The 23,603-nt window shown below is 45.2% G+C and overlaps 1 protein-coding gene and 1 non-coding gene across 2 annotated transcripts in view; one reads left to right on the forward strand and one right to left on the reverse strand.

Annotated features, from left to right (window-relative positions):
• Window positions 1–9,594: 9,594 nt before the first annotated feature.
• On the reverse strand, window positions 9,595–9,700 carry LOC115834591. Its single transcript, XR_004029530.1, has one exon. It is a non-coding gene; the product is annotated as a small nucleolar RNA U13 (small nucleolar RNA).
• A 9,699-nt stretch (window positions 9,701–19,399) lies between these two features.
• The window catches only part of DNMBP (dynamin binding protein), a 129,743-nt gene continuing 125,539 nt past the window's right edge, over window positions 19,400–23,603 (forward strand). The window contains exon 1 of the mRNA XM_030808576.1: window positions 19,400–19,512. The gene's annotated coding sequence lies outside the window, so the exon portion shown is untranslated. The remainder of the gene's footprint in view (window positions 19,513–23,603) is intronic.

A 23,603-nucleotide genomic window follows, 5' to 3' on the forward strand; every position in this document is an offset into this window, starting at 1 on the left:
TTGCCCAGGCTGTTCTCAAACTCCTGAGCTCAAGCATGAGCCACCATGCCCTGCCTGGCCAAATATTTTAAATACTGAAAAGAATTTTGGGCTGGGTACAGTGGTTCACGCCTATAATCCCGGCACTTTGGGAGGCCAAGGTGGGTGGATCACTTGAGCTCAAGAGTTGGAGACCAGCCTGGGCAACATGGCAAAACCTCGTCTCTACCAAAAATCCAAAAGTTAGCTGGGTGTGGTGGTGGATGTCATCCCAGCAACTTGGGAGGGTGAGGCATGAGAATCACTTTACCTGGGAGGCAGAAGTTGCAGTGAGCCGAGATCACACCATTGCACTCCAGCCTGGGCTATAGAGCAAGACTCTGTCTCAAAAAAAAAAAAAAAAAAAAAAAGAATTTTGAAACTGTGTCACAGGTACCCTCCCCAATGTCTTTTCTAGTCGTCCTGGGTCTCATGTAGTCATGTGGCACCCAGAAGGACTATAAAGGGCAGGGCCTGAGTCCTGAATTTATATACCAGGTGTAGAGCTCAGGACAGAAGACAGAGCGTGAAGATGGTACCTGGAGGATCAAAGCCCTCCTAGAATAGGTAGGAGGCAAAGCTGGGGAAGGGAAAAGGGACCATAATTGAGTTTGACTCTGCCTTGCAGCTGGTGGTCTAGGCACTGGGAACATGTCCCCAGGCCTGCCTTTGTAATCACCCCACAGGTTCTTCTTGCCTGCTGCACAGACAAAATCAATTTATTGAGACCACCACATTGCAGTAGACAAAAAGTTTAATTGATGCAAGGCTAGCCCATTTGACTGGCGTTATCAGTCAAATCAGTCTCCCTGAAGGTTTGAAGGTTAGGGGATTTTATGGACAATTTGGTGGGCAGGGTGCTAGGGAATGGGTGCTGCTAATTGGCTGGAGATGAAATCATAGGTGTGTGGAAAATCGTCCTCTTGCTCTGAGTCTGCTTCTGGGAGGAGCCACAGGATCAGCTGAGTCATAAGTCATGAGTCTAGGTGGGGTCAGTCTGAAAGATATCTAAAGAAAACTAACCCTAGGTTCTACAATAGTAATGTTTTCTATAGGAGCAATTGGGGAAGTTACAAATCTTGTGCCTTCTGGCCACATGACTCCTAAGCAGTAAGCGCTTATTGAAATTACACCTACAAACCTGGGAAACAATGTGAGACCCTGGTGATATGGTTTGGATATATGTTCCCACTAAATTTCAGTTTGAAATGTAATCCACAATTTTGGAGGCGGGGCCTGGTGGGAGATGTTTGGGTTAGGGAGGCAGATCCCTCATGCCTTGCTGGAGTCCTTATGATAATGAGTGAGTTCTTGTGTAATCTGATTGTTTAAAAGTATACACAGCACCTCCCTCCCCACTCTCTCTTGCTCCTGCTTTCATCAAGTGAAAACTCCCTGAGGCCTCCTCAGAAGCTGAGTAGAGGCCAGCACTATGCTTCCTGTACAGCCTGCAGAACCATGAGCCAATTAAACCTCTTTTTTTTATAAATTACCTAGTCTTTGGTTTTTCATTATAGCAATGCAAGAACAGCCTAACACACTTGGCTCTACAAAAATTAAAAAATAAAAAAATTAGTAAGGCATGGCGGTATGCATTTATAGTCCCAACTACTTGGGAGGCTAAGGTGGGAGGATCAGTTAAGCCTAGGAGTTCAAGATTAAAGTGAGCTATGATTGCACCACTGCACTCCAGCCTGAGCAACAGAGCAAGACTCTGTCTCTAAAGCAAAACAAAACAAAATAAACTATGCCTCTATCTTAGCAGAATTCAAGCCCTTCCCATGATACTATTCTTGTGCCCTTTTATTAATCTTAAAAAGGTAGGTTTCAGTCGCTGAGCAACGAGTGGGTAAGTTTTAGGGAGGGACTATTATCATCCTTTCTCTAAACTGTAAACTAAATTCCCCCCAAAGTTAGTTTGGCCTATGCCCAGAAATGACCAAGGACAGCTTGGAGGACAGAAGGAAGATAGAGTCAACTATGCCAGATTTATCTTACTGTCATATTTTTTTTTTTTTGACATGGAGTCTCACTCTGTCACCCAGGCTGGAGTGCAGTGGCATGATCTTGGCCCAGTGCAATCTCTGCCTCCTGGGCTCAAGCAATTCTCCTGCCTCAGCCTCCTGAATAGCTGGGACCACAGGGATGCGCCACCATATCTGGCTAATTTTTTTTTTTTTTTTTTTTTTTTTGAGACGGAGTCTCGCTCTGTCACCCAGGCTGGAGTGCAATGGCACAACCTCGGCTCACTGCAACCTCCGCCTCCCGGGTTCAAGCAATTCTCCTGCCTCAGCCTCCTGAGTAGCTGGGATTACAGGCGTGCACTACCACGCCTGGCTAATTTTTGTATTTTTAGTAGAGACGGGGTTTCACCATGTTGGTCAGGCTGGTCTTGAACTCCTGACCTTGTGATCCACCGGCCTCGGCCTCTCAAAGTGCTGGGATTACAGGTGTGAGCCACCGCGCCTGGCCTAATTTTTGTATTTTCATAAGAGACTGGGTTTCGCCATGTTGGCCAGGCTGGTCTCAAACTCCTGGCCTCAAGTGATCCACCCGCCTTGGCCTCCCAGAGTGTTGGGATTACATGAGCCACCACGCCTGGTCTCTTACTGTCATATTTTGCAAAGGCAGTTTCACCATGACCACTTGTCCAGACCCCAGAATCCAGAGGCTCAAAACCAAAATCGTAAGCTCACAGTCAAATCAAACAAGTATCAAAAAATATTAAGAAGCAGCAGTAGTATAACTTTAAAACATGTAGCAGAGAGAACATACATCTGTCTGACCAGTAAATCCAGGCAAAAATATTGTAATTTACTTTCCAACCTGACTCTGCATAACATTATGAGACAAAGAAGGTCAAAATATTTTACCCTGAAATACATTTCTGTCTGACCAGTAAATCCAGGCAAAAATAACCTAAAGGGATTAACTAAATCTGAATAGGAAACATTTGTCATCTATTGCCTCTAAGGGCAGCCACTATAAGACTTCAAAATAACTTTGGTCTCCACAATCTTTATCTTAACCTGAACATTCCCTCTCTATCAATCCCAGGTCTTTAGACAAACTCAACGAATTGTCAACCAGAAAATGTTTAAATTCACCTATAGTCTGGAAGCCCTGCCCCGGTTTGAGTTGTTCCACCTTTCTGGACCAAACCAATGTATTTCTTAAATGTATTTGATTGATGTCTCATGCCTGTCTAAAATGTATAAAACCAAGCTGTGCCCCGACCACCGTGGGCAAATGTTCTCAGGACCTCCTCCTGGCTAAACTCCAGTCTTAAGCCTGGAACCTCTGCCCTAAGCAAAAACAGCTGACCCTATTTTTTCCGCCCAAATGATTGCCTTTTTGGCCCACTCCACCCCCTATCCTGTGTCCGTAAAAACCAGATCAGTTGGCAGAAAAAAGAAAGAGCAACATGAGCAGCCGATGCAAGTGGTCTGGAACGCAAGCTGCTGAGCCTCAGGATACAAGCAGCTGAGCAGCAAGCAGAGAAGCAAGCAACTGAGCATCAGAGACTACAAATAGGTGTAGCTAACTTCAGATGGTGCGGCTTCAGGGAAAGATCACCTTCTTCCTGCAGCATCCCCTTTCCAGCTCCACATGCCCCTGAGAGCCAGTCTTCAAACAGTCCGTGTGATCTGATTCTTCCTGCACACTGAAAAAGAACTTGGGTGTCAAAAAGGCAGGTGCAGGAGGCTGTCACCCTGACCCTTCACTGAGCTGTTAACACTTAGCCATCCAAGGGCTGCAGGCTGAGTGAAACCAACCACTCCAGTTCCTGCCCGCCCACGAAGGGGGTCAGGGTCAAGGGAACTATCCCATCTCATGCCAGATAGTAATGAAGCCAAAGGATGAGCAGATTTAATTCCTCTTGTTCTTCCTTTCCTTCTTTCTTCTTCCTTCTTCGATCTTTCTTCTTTCTTCTTCTTCTTAGAATCTTGCTCTGTTGCCTAGGCTGGAGTGCAGTGATATGATCATGGCTCGCTGCAGTCTTGACCTCCTGGGCTCAAGCAACCCTCCCACCTCAGCCTTCTGAGTAGCTGGGACTACAGGCACGCATTATCATGACTGGCTAAGTTTTAAATTTTTTGTAGAGACAATGTCTCACTTTGTTGCCCAGGCTGGTCTCAAACTCCTGGGCTCAAGCAATCCTCCTGTGTTGACCTCCCAAAGTGCTGGGATTACAAAGATTTAACTCTTCTTATCGTTTAGTCACATAAGCCTTCTATTTACTCTTTATAAGTAGTCTTTTTTTTCCCCTTTGTTTTGTTATTTACTTTTTTTTTTTTTTGAGACAGTCTCACTTGGTCACCCAGGCTGAAGTGTAGTGACGCCAGCTCAGCTCACTGCAACCTCTGCTTCCATGTTCAAAGCGATTCTCGTGCCTCAGCCTCTTGAGTAGCTGGGACTACAGACGTGTGCCGCTACGCCCAGCTGATTTTTGTATTTTTAGTAGTGGAAGTTTCACCGTGTTGGCCAGGCTGGTCTTCAACTCCTGACCTCAAGTGATCTGCCCACCTTGGCCTCCCAAAGTGCTGGGATTACAGGCGTGAGCCACCATGCACAGCTAATTATTTACTTTTAAACTATTTTGTTTATTGGCATTTTCACAACATATAAATATCTTTTTAATTAATTAATTTATTTATTTATTTATATTTTTTTGAAGTGAAGTCTCGCTCTGTCACCCAGGCTGGAATGCCGTGGCATGATCTCGGCTCACTGCAACCTCCACCTCCTGTGCTCAAGCAATTTTCCTGCCTCAGCCTCCCAAGTAGCTGGAATTACAGATGTCTGCCACCATGCCTGACTAATTTTTGTGTTTTTTAGTAGAGAGAGGGTTTTGCCATGTTGACCAGGCTGGTCTTGAACTCCTGACCTCAGGTGATCCGCCCACCTCGGCCTCCCAAAGTGCTGGGATTATAGGCATGAGCCACTGTGCCCAACCAGATCTTTTTAAAAAAAAATAAAAATATTGAAATCTTTTCAGAAGCTTCTGTACATCAATACTTATCTCTGGATGAAACTAATTCTGGAGCCCTCATTTTTTTTTTTTTTTTTTGAGACAGAGTCTCGCTCTGTCGCCCAGGCTGGAGTGCAGTGGCGCAATCTCCGCTCACCGCAAGCTCCGCCTCCCGGGTTCACGCCATTCTCCTGCCTCAGCCTCCCGAGTAGCTGGGACTACAGGCACCCACCACCATGCCCAGCTAATTTTTTGTATTTTTAGTAAAGGCAGGGTTTCACTGTGTTAGCCAGGATGGTCTCGATCTCCTGACCTTGTGATCCGCCTGCCTCAGCCTCCCAAAGTGCTTGGATTACAAGCGCGAGCCACTGCGCCTGGCCTGGGGCCCTCATTTTTTTAAACTTTTTTTTTTGACACAGGGCCTTGTTGTGTCACCCAGGCTGAAGTGTAGTGGTATGATCACAGCTCACTGCAGCCTCAATCTCCTAGGCTCCAGAGATCCTCCCACCTCAGGCTCCTGAGTAGCTATGACTACAGGTATGTGCATCACACCTAGCTAATTGTTTTGTAATTTTTATAGAGACAAACTCCTAGGCTCAAGCAGTCCTCCTGCCTCAGACTCCCAAAGCGCTGGGATTACAGGCAAGAGCCACCATGCCCAGCCTGGGGCCCTCATTTTTAAATACACTTTAAAAAGTGCAGTATTCATTTGAAATGTTGTAATTTTGTATTACTTTTAGTAAGATCTTGCCATTTCTGTATTTGCTGCTTCCAGGGCCAAATTTTTTTTTTTTTTTTTTTTTTTTTTTTTTTTTTGAGGCAGAGTCTTACTCTGTTGCCAGGGCTGGAGTGCAGTGGCGCGATCTCGGCTCACTGCAGCTTCTGCCTCCCGGGTTCAAGTGATTCTCCTGCCTCAGCCTCCTGAGTAGCTGGGATTACAGGTGCCTACTACTATACTCAGGTAATTTTTTGCATTTTTAGGAGAGACGGGGTTTCACCATGTTGGCCAGGCTAGTCTCAAACTTCTGACCTTGTGGTTTGTCTGCCTCGGCCTCGCAAAGTGCTGGGATTACAGGCATGAGCCACCATGCCTGGCTCCAGGGCCTAATATTTGTGCATGTATAGGTAAGCATAGCTGGAAGGTGGAGTACTAAGTTCTTCAGTAGTAAAGGATTATTATTATTATTTTGAGATGGAGTCTCGCTCTTGTTGCCCAGGCTGGAGTGCAATGGCACGATCTCGGCTCACCACAGCCTCCGCCTCACAGGTTCAAGTGATCTCCTGCCTTAACCTCCCGAGTAGCTGGGATTACAGGCATGCGGCAGCACGCCTGGCTAATTTTGTATTTTTAGTAGAGACCGGGTTTCTCCATGTTGGTCAGGCTGGTCTTGAACTCCCAACCTCAGGTGATCTGCCGCCTTGGCCCCCCAAAGTGCTGGGATTACAGGCATGAGCCACTGTGCCTGGCCAAGGACCCCCATTTTTACTTTGGATCTTGTCCTTAACTCTCAGATCCCTTTGATTAACTTAGCTAATGCTTTTTTTTCTACCTAAGTGTGCAAGAAAAGGAAACAAAAGGAATACTACAACACAAAAATCTCTGTGAATTTCTAAAAGCTGAAGTTCACAGCCTCTGTGCTATTACCATTTACTGCCAGTTTCTCTCTGAACCACTCAGACATCTGAGGCCTCTAACTGGATCAAAGCCAGTTAACTATTGCATGTAATCTGATCCTAGACCTAGTCCAGTTTGTATCACAACTTCCAAACCCAATTCATATAAAAAATTCACTCAAACAGATAGCTCAAAACACAAACCCATAGAGCTTCAGAATCTGAGAGAGAAGATACCCACGATCCTCAGTTGTAAGAGAGAGCAATGGACAAAATGAGTCTGGTTGGTACCTCGTTTGTCACTCAATGCCCCTGGTGGGGGTAGAAGCTGTACTTCAGATCCCATTTCTGACACCATCTGTTAAAAAGAAAACCTTAGGGCCGGGCATGGTGGCTCACACCTGTAATCCCAGCTCTTTGGGAGGCCGAGGCAGGTGGATCACCTGAGGTCAGGAGTTCGAGACCAAGCTGTCCAACGTAGCGAAACCCTGTCTCTATTTAAAAAAAATACATGCCGGGCTCATGCCTATAATCCCAGCACTTTGGAAGGCTGAGGCGGGTGGATCACGAGGTCAGGAAACTGAGACCATCCTGGCTAACATGGTAAAACCCTGTCTTTACAAAAAATACAAAAAATTAGCCGGGCGTGGTGGCAGGCACCTGTAGTCCCAGCTACTCGGGAGGCTGGGGCAGGAGAATGGCGTGAACCCAGGAGGCAGAGCTTGCAGTGAGCTGAGATCATGCCACTGCACTCCTGCGTGGGTGACAGAGCGAGACTCCATCTCAAAAGAAAAAAAAAAATTAGCTGGGAGTGGTGGCAAGCACCTGTAATCCCAGCTACTCAGGAGGCTGAGGCAGGAGAATCACTTGAACCTGGGAGGTAGAGGTTGCAATGAGCTGAGATTGTGCCACTGCACTCCAGCCTGGGTGACAAGAGCGAAACTCCATCTCAAAAAAAAAACAAAAAAAAAAACCCTTAGGCAAATTAAATTTAACAGAGAGTTTATTAAGCAAAGAATGATTTGCAAATCAGGCAGTCCCCAAAGCAGAATAGGTTCAGAGAGACTCCTGCACAGCTGCGTAGTCAAAAAAGACTTACAGGCAGAAAAAGGAAAGTGATGGACAGAAACAGTTGGATTGGTTACAGCTTTGCATTTGCCTTATTTGGACACATTTTGAATAGTTGGTCACCTTTGATTGGCTTAAATTCAGTGATTGGCACAAGAATAGGTTACAGTCTGTTTATGCATCCAATAAGGTTATAGTTCACTATGTATGGCAAAATCTTTACACTGAACTTAAACTATGTAAGGAGGCAGCTTTATGATAAACCTAACTTAGCAGACCTATTAAGAAATATATATTTTGTCTTTGTCCCCTGGCATACAACTTCTAAAACCCTTGTAACTTCCTGAATGACAGAGGTGATAGGAGCTCTTTTGCTACCCATAACAAGCCCCTGAATTTCAATTACACCTGAGTTTATGTTAATGAGATGACTGGTAGCTGAAAGCCCCTAGATAGCTTCAGGATGGGTCTGGTTGCCAAAGAAACCCACCATGTGTTTATAATGGCAGGGGCGGGCCATCTGGAGTGGCTGCTGCCATCACGCCGGCTGCAGCAGGGAGGTACAGCTGGGGCTGCAAGCTCCATAGAGCCAGAGGGAGCCAGGGACCAGCGGGAGCCCCATTCCTTCTGAGTTGGGGCAGGAGCTCCCCAGGTGCCGCTGCGACTGCCCAAGCCACGGCTATGGACCCAGGCATCTCGGTCCACTTGGGGCCCGGGGTTCAGGCAGGAGCCCCATCCTCCCAGGCACAGCTGCAGCCACTCAAATAGCAAGCCCAGGAGCCCTGTGGCAGGAAAGAGCCCACCTGGTTCTAGCAACTGCATCTCTTGAATGTAAGGGGGCATGTGTGCATGCTCAGTTTCCTGATTTATGATCTCAACGTGCTAGAAGTCTAACTCAGCATAGGTCCAAGACAGTGTAGCAGCCAAACCACATTGAGTCTATTAATAAGTGAGCCAGTAAGATTCACTTTTTCCGTGGCCACAGAAAACACCCCTAAACCCAACCAGCCATCTCGAAAGCAAGGATGTAGAAAGTAGGACAGCATGACTTGGTACAAATCTGCCATCAGAACTGGAGAAGTTAGACTTCCTGTGTCTAGAGCATCATCTTTACACATGTGGTACCACAATTTCTCTCATACACACACTCTCAGCACACACCCTGCTCTCCATCATGCCCACCTCCTGCCTGGAATGCAGCTTCATTTCTACTTTAACACTAACTGCATTCTGGGTTTAACGGTAAACATTCCCCCTGAGCAAATGCCTAAGCAAACATCACTTCTCTCCCTCCTCCCAGAAGTTAAATATCACTATTTATAAAGGCTTCCCCCTACCCCTACTGTCTCTTATTCTTTCCCTCACCACTTGATGATCCTCCCCACACTGCTACTCGTGAATCTTTCTTTCTCCCACCTTCATTCTGTTCACATACTTCCTGCACCCCTTCACCCCCACCCCACCAGGCCCTGCTGCAGGTGGGGTGTAGCATCACCTAAGAAGGAGGGCCTGGAGCCATTAAGGGATAGGAGGCCAGCAGCCTGGGGAAAAGCAAAACAGAACAAGCACTGCTTGTTTCTGCTGTTACTCTGCCTGCCTCCCCCTGCAGTCTCAGGGAGGAGGCAAAGAAAGTCACCCCTTGGATCCATGTTCACCCCACAGGAGGAGGGAGAAAAGGCATCTTTGACTTCCTTTTAGATTGTCCCATATGAGCCCTTTGGGATGAAGTCCATCCTGGGCACTAGATCAAAGGAATTGAGTGAGTTTCCTGAAATCCTTTCTGGAATCAGATGAAGAATAAATAAACGAAGAAATACAGTGACCACAATTTTGTTCTTTTTAAAAATATCCAAATATAGTATTTGAAACACACTGTAGTTTATAGAAGGCTTTTATTTGACAAGCCAATAATTTTTTTTTAATGTCAGACATTGGTACATTACCAATGTTGTAGCAAGGTTTGAGGGAGGTGCATCTCACGCATGAGCATGAAAACTCAATCGTCATGCTTATGACCTACAAAATGACCTAATTTTTTTTTAATGGAAGGATAGATAAAGGCCCACCAACTTTCTTTTTTTTTTTTTTTTTTTGATAGGGTCTTGTTCTGTTGCCCAGGCTGGAGTGCAGTGGCACAATCACAGCTGACAGCAGCCTTGGCCTCCTGGGCTCAAGTGATCCTCCTGTCTCAGCCTCCTGAGTAACTGAGACTACAGGCATGTACCACTATGCCTGGCTAATTTTTAAATTTTTTGTAGAGATGGGGTTTCACCATCTTGCCCAGGCTGGTCTTGAACTCCTGAGCTCATGTGATCCTCCTCCTTCAGCCTCCCAAAGTATTGGGGCTACAGGCAGGAGCCACCATGCCTGGCTACTTTCTATTTTGGACTAACTTTCTAATTTTCTATTAAGGACTATTGGTAAAATATAATTGTTATCCACTATCACCATCAATTCGTAAATACTTTAACACCAAAAATTAGGAAAGATATAATCTCAGAATAAAGAAGTCTTGTAAATGAAATTTTTCTCATCTTACTAGGGAATAGTAAATCTTCCATCTTAGACTGGCATATTGAGCCAGTAGCTTAAAGATGAGACCTTTAGTGGCATATAACTAAAAATTTTCATGTAAGGATTTCAGACATAGCTGGATTGAGGTGCCTAAGTTAGGTGGTATGGAATCTCTCTCCATTTCTTGATTTCATTGTCTTCAGTAGTGACTTCATTCTCACATAGTCTCTCTCCATGAGGCAAGGTGAACAACAGCTCCTTTTAGCTTATCTTCTCTCAGCTATCAAAAGACAAAATTACAACAAATTTAGATTAAAGATCGAATTGGCTTTTATTTGCAATTCTAGAATTGGGCAACAACTCATTCTATAAGATAGAATGAGTGTTCAGATGAGCAGAGAAATTTGACTTTATAGGCAGAAAAGGGCTGAAGAATGTAGAAACAGAACACAAACTGATTGGTTGTTACAAAGTTACTTTCCTTATAAAGGTTAAAGCAGAGGGGGCCGCCTCATCATGCTTCCCAAAACAGGCCTGTTTGGGGATTTGGCTATTACCTTTTTCTTGCCTGATTTCTTGGAAGATCAGATAAATAGCTTAGTTTTGGCTTGGTGGAAACTTCAGTATGAGTAACTCCATTTTGGTTTTATCTGTTAAGCCTAGTGCAAGAGCTCAGTTCCACCCAATGGCCTCCTATAAATATCATTTAACACAGTTTAGCAACAAACTATTGATTCTTGAGCATGAATCTCAATAGCACAAACTGGATTATGTGCCTATCTCTAAAACTATCACAGTGACTCTGATTGGTCAGTCTGGGGTCATATGATCACTTCTGGGTGCTGGAATGGAAATATGGGGGGTTGCGAGTATAGATGAGTTGTTTCCCATTAAAACAAAAACAAAAAACCCCTGGGAGATCAAGGCAGGCAGATCACTTGAGGTGAGGAATTCGAAACCAGCTTGGCCAACATAACAAAACCCCGTCTCTACTAAAAATAGAAAAATTAGCCCGGCGTGGTGGCACATGCCTGTAATCCCAGCTACTTGGGAGGCTGAGGCAGGAGAACCACTTGACCATGGGAGGCAGAGGTTACAGTGAGTGGAGATCATGCCACTGCACTCCAGCCTGGGCAACAGAGCGAGACTCCATCTCAAAAAGAAAAAAAAAAAGAGGAATGACGGTTGTGGACAAAACAACAAAACAGAATTATAATTTTGTTGAATTTAAGCATCATTTTGATTTTACTGTGACTTTTTTTCTGTTTTATTTATCTTTCATTGACATAATAATTGTACATATTTATGAGGTACAATATATGTATACATTGTATAATTAGCAAATCAGAGTAATTAGCAAATCCATCATCTCAAATATTTATTACTTCTTTGTGGTGAAAACATTCAGAATGCTCTCTTTTAGTTAATTTGTTTTTATTTATTCTTATTTTTATTTTTAAATGGAGTTTCGCTCTTGTTGCCCAGGCTGGAGTGCAATGGCACAATCTCAGCTCACTGCAACCTCTGCCTCCCGAATTCAAGCAATTCTCCTGCCTCAGCCTCCCAAGCAGCTGGGATTACAGGCATGCGCCACCACACCCGGCTAATTTTTTTGTATTTAGTAGAGACAGGTTTTCACCACATTGGTCAGGCTGGTCTAGATCTCCTGATCTCAGGTGATCCACCCACCTTGGCCTTCCAAAGTGCTGGGATTACAGGCGTGCCCCACCGTGCCTGGCCCTTATTTTATTTTATTTTTTTGGAGATGGAATCTTACTCTGTTGCCCAGGCTGGAGTGCAGTGGCACAATCTCGGCTCACTGCAACCTCTGCCTCCCAGGTTCAAGCGATTCTCCTGCCTCAGCCTCCTGAGTAGCTGGGATTACAGGTGTGCACCACCATGCTCAAGTATATTTTGTATTTTTAGTAGAGACGGTGTTTCACCGTGTTGGTCAGGCTGATCTCAAACTCCTGAACTCAGGTGATCCCCCTACTTTGGCAAAGAAAGTCACCCCTTGGATCCATGTTCACCCCACAGGAGGAGGGAGAAAAGGCATCTTTGACTTCCTTTTAGATTGTCCCATGTGAGCCCTTTGGGATGAAGTCCATCCCGGGCACTAGATCAAAGGAATTGAGTGAGTTTCCTTAAATCCTTTCTGGAATCAGATGAAGAATAAATAAACGAAGAAATAAAGTGACCACAATTTTGTTCTTTTTAAAAATATTCAAATATAGTATTTGAAACACACTGTAGTTTATAGAAGGCTTTTATTTTACAAGCCAATAATTTTTTTTTAATGTCAGACATTGGTACATTACTAATGTTGTAGCAAGGTTTGAGGGAGGTGCATCTCACCCATCAGCCTTCCAAGTAGCTGAGATTACAGCCACGGGCCACCATGCCCGGCTAAGTTTTGTATTTTTAGTAGAGACAGGGTTTCAGCATGTTGGCCAGGCTGGTCTTGAACTCTTGGCCTCAAGTGATCCACCCGCCTCAGCCTCCCAGAGTGCTGGGCTTACAGGTGTGAGACACCGCGCCCAGCCATGGTTTTTACTTCTGAGTGTGAAATAATTCTCTGTTTTCCAGTAAACCAATTCAAGCTTCTGCAAGTAGATAGGAAGAGGAGTCCCTAGGCATCAGTATATCAATATATTAAGAACAGCCCTGAAGATAAACATACAGTCTTTTCTTTAGAATGCAGAAGCTTTCTTATAGGGTCTGTTCTCTTCTAGGAAGAACAAAACAAGACCTGGTCTTACTCTTGCCAACCAGGGTCTATCCCTAAATGAAACCAAATAGCCTCTGTTGTCTTCTAGGAGTTGGCCTTGTCCTAGTTCAAGTCCACCAGACAGATGCCCTCTGTGAAAACCATCCTGACTTGGCTGAGTGTGGTGGCTCCGCCTGTAATCCCAGCACTTTGGGAGGCCAAGGCAGGTGGATCACCTGAGGTGAGGTCAGGAGTTCGAGAACAGCCTGGCCAACGAGGTGAAACCTCATCTCTACTAAAAATAGAAAAATTAACCGGGTGTGGTAGTGGGCGCCTGTAATCCCAGATACTTGGGAGGCTGAGGCAGGAGAATTGCTTGAACCCGGGAGGCGGAGGTTGCAGTGAGCCGAGATCGCGCCATTGCTCTCCAGCCTGGGCAACAAGAGCGAAACTCCGTCTCAAAAAAAAAAAAAAAAAAAAAAAAGAAAAGAAAACCATCATCCTGACTTCTCCTTTTCCCTGTGAGATCTGATCACCAATCTTCCTCTGTCGATCTCTTTTCAACTTGAATTCTCACCGTTCTGAACCTTGGCCATGGGACTCCAAGGTGCATTGTGTCAACATTTTGATGAATAGTTGTTAGTATTTCCATGTGATGTCTGACATTTTAGGATGCAAACCTATGTCTTCCATGTTCTATCACTAGGTTGTTGGATCACATCTTCTTTAATAATAGAAATAAGCATATATTAACAGTATTTTATCTATACATCCCCTCCTCCCCACTGCCCTGGAATTTGGTCCCCTGGCTATTCCAGGATGAATGGTTAGCTGACATGGCATGAGCAAGGCCAGCTTTGATTAGTTTCAGCAGCTCGCTACTCTCATCTGCTTGCCATTGCAAACAATAGCTTATGGCTGTGACATGGTGCATTGTGGGGGGAAGCCAGAGGGAGTTGCCTTTGATATGGGGCCAAGCCATGCCAAACTGTTAGTTCATGGTGCAGCCCCTAATAACCATGATAGAACTTCAGTTACAGTATATCCTGACAGGTTGGATTTCAGTTCAGACAAGAGCTCAAAGGATGACACACCCAAATAGTTTTAATCAATTAGATGAATCAAAATGTGAATTGAGCCATTCTGTGTTTTGGTTTATTGAGGATTATTCAAGGGGGAAAAACAATGTACTTTTTAGTTTTAATATGACGTATACAGATACAATCCTTATTGTTAACAAGGCAGTTCCACACACATTTATCTCGTTTGGTTTTTTTCATTTCAGTCCCTTCATTTGGGGATATTTTAATCATGTCTCAATACATCAACTTATCACAAAAATCAATCTCTTTACCATGGCTCACCAAACCAGGAATGACCTACATACTGTTTGTTAGATAGTTATTATTTGGCCGTGTGCGGTGGCTCATGCTTGTAATCCCAGCACTTTGGGAGGCTGAGGAGGGTGAATCACCTGAGGTCAGGAGTTCAAGACCAGTCTGGCCAACATGATGAAGCCCCATCTCTACTAAAAATACAAAAATTAACCGGGTGTGGTGGCGCATGCCTGTAATCCCAGCTACTTGGGAGGCTGAGGCAGGAGAATCACTTGAACCCAGGAGGCAGAGGTTGCAGTGAACCAAGATTGCACGCACTACTGCACTCCGGCCTGGGTGACAGAGCAAGACTCCATCTCAAAAAAAAAGAAAAAAAAAAGATATTCTTCTTATTATTAAGAGACAGGGTCTTGCTATGTTGCCCAGGCTGGAGTGCAGTGGCTATTCACAGGCACAATCATAATGTGGTGCAATCTTGAAATTCTGGGCTCAAGTGAGCCTCTCACCTCACCCTCCAAAGTAGCTGGGATTACAGATGCGTGACACTACATCTGGCCCTGTTTGTTTTCTAATCTCATCTCATAAAACTGCCTCCCTTGTTCACATGGCTTATTTTGTGTTTCTGAAACTTACTAGATGGTTGTCTACTTCAAGATTTTGCACCTGCAGTTTCTCCTGCCTGAAGAGCTCTTTACATGGCTGATTCTTTCTTTTTTTGAGATGGGGTTTCACTCTGTCACACAGGCTGGAGTGCGGTGGTGCCATCACGGCTTACTGCAGATCGTGGGACTACAGGCTTGAGCCACCACGTCCAGCTTGATTCTTTCTCATTATTCAAGTTTCAGGTAAATGTTACATCCCCAGAGGGGATTTCCCCAACTATCTCTATATTCAGAGAAGGTTCCCATCCCTCACTTTGGCCTCTATCAGCCTAGATTCCTTATCTAAACCACATGACATAGAAGCTGTGTGGAGTGAATTGTCTTCTTAGTTCTTTCAAGGACTGAGTATAACTTGTACCGTTCTGGTTGCTGTTGGGGTCAGGTGAACTTCCTCTTCGCCCTCTGAAGTTTTGCTGAAAAATCAAGTCACAAAAGGCAGATTAATTGGAGAAAAGGCATACGCATCTGTTTGACAATAGTTTTATGTGACCCGGAAGACCAACCCCCCAATGGGGTGCAGAAGCTTACGTACCATCTTGAGGCTACAGAAAAAATGGTGGCTTGGATGCTGGCAAAACAGGTTATGGGAGGGCGAAGAAGAGGAATTCTATTGAGGGCAATAAATGATTACTAGGGAGAATTCAATGAACCTGAGGAACTTCCAATGGTCTGGGACAAAGTCTGTTGGGCCTGCAGACCAGACAATGGTTTGTGACAAAAGTCTGTCCAGGTTTATTGACAGACTTTGGTCTTCCTTCTCGCAATGTGGGTTCAGTTAATTAAAACTCAGGAAAGAGACCAGAGATAATTGTTTTTCTTTGGTAGGTCAGGACTTTGGACAGATGAGGAAACTTCAGAGAATACTATGCTTTGGGAGAGAGAGTGAAGAGGGGCAGGTGGGGGGAGATTGAGAGAGACCTTGAGGCTGCTTTTTCAGCTCAACATGTACAAAGCACCCTATTTTAGGGTATTGGTTTCTAAGCCCCAACATTGCATAGGAGAGAAGTTAACTCATTACATACAACAAATGCCTAGGGCACTAGGCTTTAATTCTCTATGATCTAATCTATCTCATCAGTTGGTTTGTTTCCTTCATAACACTCAACTACACCCCATGATTGTCTGGATTATCATTTGTTTATTTCTTTATTGTCTGTTACCCTACTGTAGAATGGGAGCTCCATGAAGGCAAGGATCTTGTCTGTGTTGGTCAGCCTGAATGCCAAACACCTAGCACAATGCCTGTTACATCACGAATGTACAGTAAGAATCCATTGATAAATGAAAACTATAAAACCACCTTTGCAAAATGACAACTGAGGAACTTATGAAGTGAAAGAAAGCAGACCTAACTGACCCCATCTTGCTTCTAACCTTTAAGTTGTCCTTGTTCATTCCTGGACATAGGCTGAACTAACTTTGGGAAAGAATTCAGTTCATGACTCTGAAACAAATTGATAATAGCCCTTTCCCAAAAAGACCCGCTTCTTGCCTGGGGACCAGTCTGCCTTTGCAGGACTAACAAATTAGCTACAAGATTAGAAATTACAGTTTAAGGCTGGGAGCGGTGGCTTACACCTGTAATCCCAGCATTTTGGGAGACTGAGGTGGATGGATCACTTGAGGCCAGGAGTTTGAGACCAGCCTGGCCAACAATGTGAAACCTCATCTCTACTAAAAATACAAAAATTAGCTGGATGTGGTGGTGCATGCTTGTAATTTCAGCCACTAGGGAGGCTGAGGCACGAGAATCGCTTGAACTCAGGAAGTGGAGGTTGCAGTGAGCCAAGATTGCACCACTGCACTCCAGCCTGGGCAGTAGACTGAGACTCCGTCTCAAAAAAAAAAAAAAAAAAAAAAAAAAGAAATTACAGTTTAGGGGTCATGCAGCCTCTGACTTCAAGAGCCTGAACCTCCCAAATTGCTCCTGGGATAACATCACTATTGCAAAACCTAACATCAGTGTTTGAGATCTTTTGCAGGCCCTGCACTTGACGGATCTGCTGACACCACCCAGACCGGTAATCTGGCTCCCCCAGTTCTGCATTGCACCCAGGAGCAGAAAACAGCAAGAAAACCTCATTTTGACCCCCTATGTTTCCATCTCCAACCTGACCAATCAGCACTCCCCACTTCTCAAGACCCTACCAGCCAAATTATCTTTAAAAACTCCACAAGGTCAGGAGATGCAGACAATCCTGGCTAACACGGTGCTAGTCCGTCTCTACTACAAAAATACAAAAAAAATTAGCCAGGTGTGGTGGCAGGCGCCTGTAGTACCAGCTACTCGGGAGGCTGAGGCAGGAGAATGGCGGGAATCCGGGAGGCGGAGCTTGCAGTGAGCCAAGATCACGCCGCTGCACTCAGCCTGGGAGACGGAGCAAGACTCCGTCTCAAAAAACAAAAAACAAAAAACTCTGATCCCCAGGCTGGGCACGGTGGTTCATGCCTGTAATCCCAGTACTTTGGGAGGCCGAGGAGGGTGGATCACCTGAGGTCAGGAATTCAAGCCCAGCCTGACCAACGTGGCGAAAAAAATAAATAAATAAAATGAAATGCTTGATTTTTCATCTGAATTTCATATGGCATACTTGGCTCCAAACAACATTAGAAAGCTACATCCACAGAAAACAAAATTGTAGGTAACTGAATAATAAGTTATTGTTATTTTGGCTAATAACATTATCCAAAAATAAAGACAATAGATTTGCAATGTTAATTACTTTCTTGAGGAAAGAAAAGTCACTTGTTTTAAAATATTTATTTATTTATTTATTTGAGATGGAGTCTTGCTCTGTCAGCACGCTGGAGTGCAGTGGCGCGATCTCAACTCACTGCAACCTCTACCTCCCGGGTTCAAGTGATTCTCCTGCCTCAGCCTCCTGAGTAGCTGGGACTACAGGCACCCGCTACCATGCCCAGCTAATTTTTTATTTTTAGTAGAGACAGGGTTTCACCATGTTGACCAGGATGGTCTCGTTCTCTTGACCTCGTGATCTGCCGAAAAGTCAGTTTTACAGGCAAATGAACCATTTGCTAAGAATTTTAATGACTCTCAGAACGTTGATATTTTACTACAAAATGTTCTCTTTACAGTGTTAACATGCTTCAAAAAGCAAAGGAAAAAAATAGTATGGTGGTTTCTCAAAAAATTAAACATAGAATTACCACATGATCCAGCAATTCTTCTGGATATATACCCAGAAGAATTGAAAGTAGGGGCTCAGATATTTGTACCCCCATGTTCATTGCAGCATTATTCACCACAGCCAAAAGGTACAAACAACCCAAATGTCCACGGAAAGATGGGATAAACCAAAGATGTTATATACGTACAACTGAGTATTATTCAGCCTTCAAAAGGAAGGATATTCTAATGCATGCTACAACATGGGTGAACTTTGAAGACATTATGCTAGGTGAAATAAGCCACTCACAAAAGGACAATATTGTGTAATCCCACTTATATGAGGTATCCAGAGTAATCATAGAGACAGAAAGTAGAATGATGGTTACCAGGGGCTGGAGAATGAGGAGTTAGTGTTTAACGGGTACAGTTTCAGTTTGGGAAGATGAAAAAGTTCTGGAGCTGGATGGTGGTGATGGTTGCAGAACAATGTCAATGTACTTAATGCCACTGAACTGTACACTTAAAAAGGATTAAAATGGTAAATTTCATGTGATGTATATTTAACCACAAGTTTTTAAAAAGCAAAGGAAAGGAGAAACATATACAGTATGGGATGAGATTTGTGAAATATTTATTTTTGTTGTGCATGCACAGTGATAGACTCGCCGCCTTCTTCAGAATCACCTAGGTAGATTCCAGAAACTTGAGGCGCAGCAATCCAGCAACATAGCCAAGTCGTGTAACTTCGTGATCTTTAACAAACAACGGGAATACTGCGGGGATTCAGAAACTGAGTTGGAGGAGTTCTCTCAGCCCTGCCCAGTTCTTGCTTTCTGTCATTTCTTGCTCTCAAATTCTCAAAGATGTCCTGAGAGACTTTCCTCAGAAAAAAATGGGACAGATAGAGGCGAACCCCAGCGAGTATTGTGTGGCATAATAAGGGAAACTGCCTCGGGGTAGCAAAGAGGACAGCATCACACGCAGACAGGAATCGAGTTGGACTTCTCTGAATGGAATTTTGACTTTTTTCTAGGTTGGAGGGTGGTGTCGGGAGTGGGGGAACAGCAAGAGGGGAGGAACTTGTCCGCAGCCGGGGCTGCACGTAGGACTGCGTGAGGCCGAGGCCGGACGAGCCGTGTCGGCGCGCTGCGGCGGGGGGGAGCCCCCGTGCCTCAGTTTCCCCGGTGGCCGTTCTGGGAGCGTCGCCCCTCTGGCGTCGCGAGGCGAGCAGGGCCGGGCCGGCCGCCAGGGGGCGCGAGCGCGGGGGCGGGCGCCGGGGAGGTGGGCGCGCTGGCAGCGGAGCTTGGCGCCCCCGGGGCCGCGCGGACCGCGCCTGCAGAGGCGGAAGCCTGAGCGGGAGGCGGGGCGGCGCGCTGACTCACACGGGATCGACCCGCCCGCCGCTTCCAGGGGCGGAGGTGACAGCGGGCCGGGGACGGGCGGCTGCAACTGCCTGCCGCGCCGAGGGACCGCCGGGCGGCGGAAAGCAGGTCAGAGGCCGGGCCAGGCCGGAGCCGGGCGGGGGCCGGGCGGGGAGCGTGGGTCGCGGTCGGGGGCCGCGGGCGGAGGGGACCCGCACCCCGAGAGACGCGCCTCGCCTCGCGGCTAGGCCTGTATCGGCCCCTTCCCCGCGGCGGCGCTGCGCTCGGTGGGCCAGGAGCCCGCGAGGGACAGTGGGGCTCCGCGGGCCCCCTTGCACTCCTGTAGTCCCCGGGAGTTGGAGGGGTGGTCAGAGCGATGCGAACGTGGGCTTTTCAAGCGGTGTCAAGCCCAGGGCTCTTTCTCTGCACCGCCCTGCCACTCCAGCAATGAGGCGGAATTTTGAGAGCTGGAAAAAGAATTCAGCATTAGTCCACCCCCCTTATTTTACAGATGCTCGGAGCCTTACGGCATAGGAGGCCGTGATTCTGTGTCAGGGAGACAAGGACAGATGGCTTCCGAAGCAAGGTTTAGACCTGTTCAGCTGGAGATGCAGCTTTGGTGATGGTGGAGTTTTGTAGAAACCCGTGGACACCCGCGTTCCTGCTGCAGGCACAGATGTCCACCGGGCATCAGTGTCTCAAAGGGTGGTGATGCCGTCACTTTAGTAAAGGAATATTGAGGTTACCAAACAGGCCGGGGCCTGATGCAAATGAGGAGTAGAGACTTAAATTTTAAGTGCAATAACAACTTTAAATGCAGTCTCATTATTACTGCCTATCTCATTTGTACTGTAATGAAGGGTGAATATTTTTGGCACTCACTTATTCTGGAATATGGGTAACTTGCCTTTAGGTCTGTTTTATAGTAATTCTTTTACACAAATATGAAGATCTTGTATTAAAACACTTTCATAACTAATGATGCTGTAGTATGTGGCAGGCGAGTGTTAACGCTAATATTTAGGGTTTGAGCATAGTCTAGCTCTGCTTGTTTACATAGCTGAGTTAAAGGGATGAGCAGGACTGATTATTCTGTAGTAGTTTTTGCAAGACTGAAGTACCTGACAGCATTCGGGGATCATTTCTCAGTTGGTGTTGCGTTTATTACTTTCACAGCATGAATACCGTCACGGTGATGAGCAAGTTAGTTTATCCTTTACCCATTTTTCTCTAAAATATTGAATTAAAGGATCTCTAAGGTCCTCTTCTGTCTCCAGAGTTCTCCAATTTTACATGTTAACTTGAAACACGTCACTCATTGTGACAACAAAAATGTTTTAAGAAGAAAAGTTTTTTAGAATTCTGCATAATGGGGCATAGCGAATCTTCAAGTTCATTATTATTCTCAGTTCTCTCAGTCACTTTATCAGGGTTGGGCTAAAATAAGTGAAAAGTGACTTTTCAAATTGCAGATACTTACGTGTTAAATTCACTTAAATTCAGAGGCTGCAATGGAGTGATTTCTGGAGGGTGGAGAGTAGCTCAAGTCTGGCTTGGGAACGGGATTCGTGCAGTGCCACTGATAACTTTTGCAATAAGCCAAGAACAGTCTGACTCAGAGAATGTGATAAGTTGACTTTTATACAGTGTTCATATTGTGTATTTTTTGGCTGAGATAATAATCTTCATAAACGATCTGTTTACATATGCACCAGTTATTTATTTGTCTTGCAGCCCCAAGGCAGGGCATTTCCCTCTACGTTCCATCAATCTCTGCCTCTTTTCTGGCTCCTGACTTCAGGTGATTTGCCTGCCTCAGCCTCCCAAAATGCTGGGATTACAGGCGTGAGCCACTGAGCCTGGCTTTTGGCTTGTTTTCTAGGTTTAGTATTCTGTCGTTTCTAGAGTCAGCTAATGGATTACCTACAACATGGTATTATTACGAGATTATCTCCTGTGAAATTCTCGAATGTGCTTGATCATCTGCCAAAGCATCCTTAGAATTCATTCAGAATACTTCTGGAAAGTTTTGCAACACCAGTTCAATTAATATGAAATAGTTTCTTATTATACCCACTCTGGAAAACATCTGAATAAGCTAATTTTCAAGATTGGTTAACTTAGTCTTGTTGGTCAGGAGTTAATTATGAGATATTAGTTTCTTGCCTGGAAAGGCAGAAAGTTCTTAAGTAGCAGCAGTGAAATGAGCTCGTTAATGAAAGAGCCGTTAAACAAACCAAGGTGTTAACTTTTAGTTGTGTATTTTATCCTCCCTGCTATGAAAGGCAGCTGTGGGAGGTGAAATAGAGTAGCTAAAATGTATTATTTCATTTTTAGATTTCTAGATCTTTTCTTCTGACTGAAGGACGTGACCACCAAGAACTGAACAAGCACTTGAGGGCAGGCACATAGGGCATTGTGTGAGGAGTCTGAAGGCATGGCTTTTGGTCCTTACTTGTTTATTCACTGAACACATTCTCACTGAGCACCTGTGTGTGCTGAGAGGGTGGGCACCTGTGTGTGCCGGAGGGGGAACAGCTGTATGTGCTTGTGGGGGGCACCTGTGTGTGCCGGGGTCGGGGGAGCACTTGTGTATGCTGTGGGTGCTGGGAGGGGGAACCAGTTTGAACAAAACAGACTAAGCCCTCGTGGAACAGACACACTCTAATCGGGTGGAGACAGACAAATATGTGAATGTATAGGTCAAAGGATCATAATGCTATGGAGAACTTTAGAGTCAGGAAAGGGTAAGTGTGTGTGTGTGTGTGTATGTATATATGTGTGGTAGGGGATTTACTTTTTATACAGAGGGGTCAAATAAAGCCTCTACTGAGATAACTTTTTTTTTTTTTGGAGACAGAGTCTTGCTCTGTCACCCAGGCTGGAGTGCAGTGGCGTGATCACAGCTCACTGTAGCCTCAACCTCCTGGGCTCAAGCGATCCTCCCATCTCAGCCTCCTGAGTAAGCTGGGACTACAGGCTTGTATCACCACGCCGGGCCACTGTTTGTATTTTTAGTAGACGCGGGGTTTCACTATGTTGCCCAGGCTGGTCTGGAACTCTTGGCCTCTAGCGAGCCACCCACCTTGGCCTCCCAAAGTGCTGGGATTACAGGCATGAGCCACCATACCTGGCCTAACTCATGATGGGAGACCGGAAGGAAATGAAGTGAGCAGGAGGCAGTGGGATGAACATGTTCCAGACCCTGGTGCAGGAGCATGCTTGGCATGTTAGGGGCAGCAAGGTCATGGTGGCTGGTCAGTGTGGATGTGGGTTGGGGGGAGGTGGCAGCAGATGAGAGAGGGTGGGAGTGGGGAGGGCACATCAGTGTAGGTCATTGTAAGGATTTTGGCCTTTACACTGAGTGAGGGGGAAGCCATTGGAGAGCTTTGAACAGTGAAGTTGATGATGACTTATGTTTTAAAAGGATAACTCTGGCTGCTGGGTTGAGAATAGACAGGAGGAGGACAAGGGCTGAGTCAGGGAGACCTTTTCAAGCTAGAGCTGTGTGACTCACATCATAATTCTTCCCTGAGTCTTCGTTTCCTCATCTGTAAAATAACTGGGCCCTCTCTAAGCTCAAGAATTTTAAGTTTTCAAGTAGTGCAGGGTATTATTTCTACAGGGAGGCAAGAGGATTGTGTGGGAATAGGTTCTGAAAGTAAATTGCTTCAGATGACCTGAAAACTTGACACCAACCTGCCTGTAGCTGAATCATCCCAAATCAAGAGGTAATCAGGTCTTTTTCGGTCAGGTTGTCAGGTCATGAGAACAAAAACACTGTTTCGTAAATATTCTCTGCTCATCCCTTTTGTACTTTGCTGATCCCTGAATTTTCCCTTCCTGATTGAAAAAGGATGAAAAGCTGTTACTCATCAACAGAACTGGCAACCAGAGTAGCTTTTGTTGTTTGGAAAATAGGGAACTTTGGGGAAGGAAACAATTCTGTGTTTATCGTAGGTCATAAGAGTTTTTCTTTTATAACACGCAAGGAGTCTAAAAGATTGGTTTTGTTGTAGAATTCCCTTGTCCCATTCATCTCACGCCTCACAGGTGTTCATTCTTAATGCATTGCATGTGTTTCCTTTGTTTACGTAGGAGCTTGCAAAGTGGGAATGTTTTATGTGTATGTATCTTGATTTATAATGCTGTAATTCATTTTCCTTTATGTAGTGTTTTTTGTTTTTGGAGACTTTTGAGACGAGAGTCTCACTCTGTTG

Source organism: Nomascus leucogenys, chromosome 3 (assembly GCF_006542625.1).
Source record: "Nomascus leucogenys isolate Asia chromosome 3, Asia_NLE_v1, whole genome shotgun sequence".
Lineage (NCBI taxonomy): Eukaryota > Metazoa > Chordata > Mammalia > Primates > Hylobatidae > Nomascus > Nomascus leucogenys.